Source organism: Carassius gibelio, chromosome A10 (genome assembly GCF_023724105.1).
Source record: "Carassius gibelio isolate Cgi1373 ecotype wild population from Czech Republic chromosome A10, carGib1.2-hapl.c, whole genome shotgun sequence".
Lineage (NCBI taxonomy): Eukaryota > Metazoa > Chordata > Actinopteri > Cypriniformes > Cyprinidae > Carassius > Carassius gibelio.
Genome location: NC_068380.1, coordinates 23145872 through 23147432, shown reverse-complemented (window position 1 = coordinate 23147432; position 1561 = coordinate 23145872). Strand labels below are relative to the sequence as shown.

The window sequence follows — 1561 nt, the reverse complement described above, 5'->3', positions numbered from 1 at the left end:
CGGGAGGCAGCTAGCAGACGGTCGGTTTAGCCAGTCTGTCTGCTTCCTGACCTGGGCCCCAGTTAGTCAAGTATAAACACTAAGATTATGTGCCATATTTCTAGACAGAAGAGTGGCGCCACCCCAGGAGGGATGAAGACCATCTCTTTTAAACAGGTCAGGTCTGCCCCAAAAGCTCGTCCAATTGTCTATGAAACCTATGTTATTCTGTGGGCACCACTTAGACATCCAGCCATTGAGTGATGACAATCTGCTATGCATCACCACGGTAAGCAGGGAGGGGACCATAGCATATTACATTGTCTGACATCGTGCTTGCAAGTTCACACACCTCTTTAAAGTTATAGATCATCAGACAATATTTGTGGAATTACTCTTAACTAGTTTATGGAAAATGTTGGATGAACATACCCTGCTCACAAAAGTGAGGCAGGCCATTCCCATCCACCACAACAGCTTTTGTTGGTGGAATAGGCTCTAGGTAGCCATGAAATATTGCCATCCTATCATGGAAGATTTGCCTCCTGTGGATCTCTTTGTCACACTTGCCACAGAGGTATTCGAAGTCCAGTGGGACACACTCCAAACATCGAATCACGGCCTGCACCTCATGGCATCATGGCTCTCTGTGCCGAGAGTTTGGCTTCAAGGAGTACTGGCCTTGCTTCCTTTGCTCTTACTCCAGCGAGTAACTGACATTGTGTCCACGTTGTGTCTGCTGTTGCCACTGGAACTTCAAGAGAGGCAAGAGTACCCCTTAACTCTTGAAGATGATTTTCTGAAAAATAAAACAACTATTTAACCATCTGTATGTTGTGGGAACGCATTATACAAATTCAGTTTGACCAAGGAACACATTGTCCATTCAGTTGGTTGAATGCTTTTTGACTTGTCCATGGTAAAACCTTAATGGTGTTACAGTAAAAACATTATAAAGTTATAGCCCCCCCCCCCCCCCCAACACACACACACAGTTGCGTATAAGGAGACATACTCACCAAGACTTGCAGTCCTTCTACCTGGACTTCCTCACTCACTGGGTTCACGGAAGCTGCAGAGGCAAATGTTTTGGGTTATCTATTCTATCAGCCTCTTGAAGTATCACACATTTTAGTTTGTAATAGTGCCCCAAATAATCCAACATACATCTGTCAAATAGGGTTAACATAACACCATATTTCCGCCCACTGACATTTTGTTAATAATCATTATTATTTAACCATGATAGAAGTGAAGTACACAATAAACCTGATGCATGTGTTGGTGATTTTTGACGTTTGTGACGTCGCTTTTTGTGACCACTTGATTTGTGGCTGCTCTGTTTCTCCTTTTTTTTTTGAGGAACGGAAGGGTTTCCCATTGCAGCCTGTATAACAAAAACAGCAACATCTTCAGATACAATATCAAGATTGTAAAGTTATACTTTTCATTGGATTACTCAAACAACAGCAATAGCAAATTTCATACAATTGTGAGTAAGCTAATAACAATTGGTCTCATCTGGGCATCAAGGAGTAGCGCATGACTGATTTCTGCAGCCATGTGGCCCCTGACCTCAACG

The 1561-nt window shown here is 43.0% G+C and overlaps 1 long non-coding RNA gene across 1 annotated transcript; it reads right to left on the bottom strand.

The window, feature by feature from the left end:
• Nucleotides 1–655: 655 nt before the first annotated feature.
• LOC128021595 (uncharacterized) lies at nt 656–1358 on the bottom strand. The gene is made up of 3 exons (XR_008185604.1): nt 1249–1358; nt 999–1051; nt 656–778 (listed from the first exon to the last, which is right to left on the bottom strand). It is a non-coding gene; the product is annotated as an uncharacterized LOC128021595 (long non-coding RNA).
• Between the last annotated feature and the right edge of the window lie 203 nt (nt 1359–1561).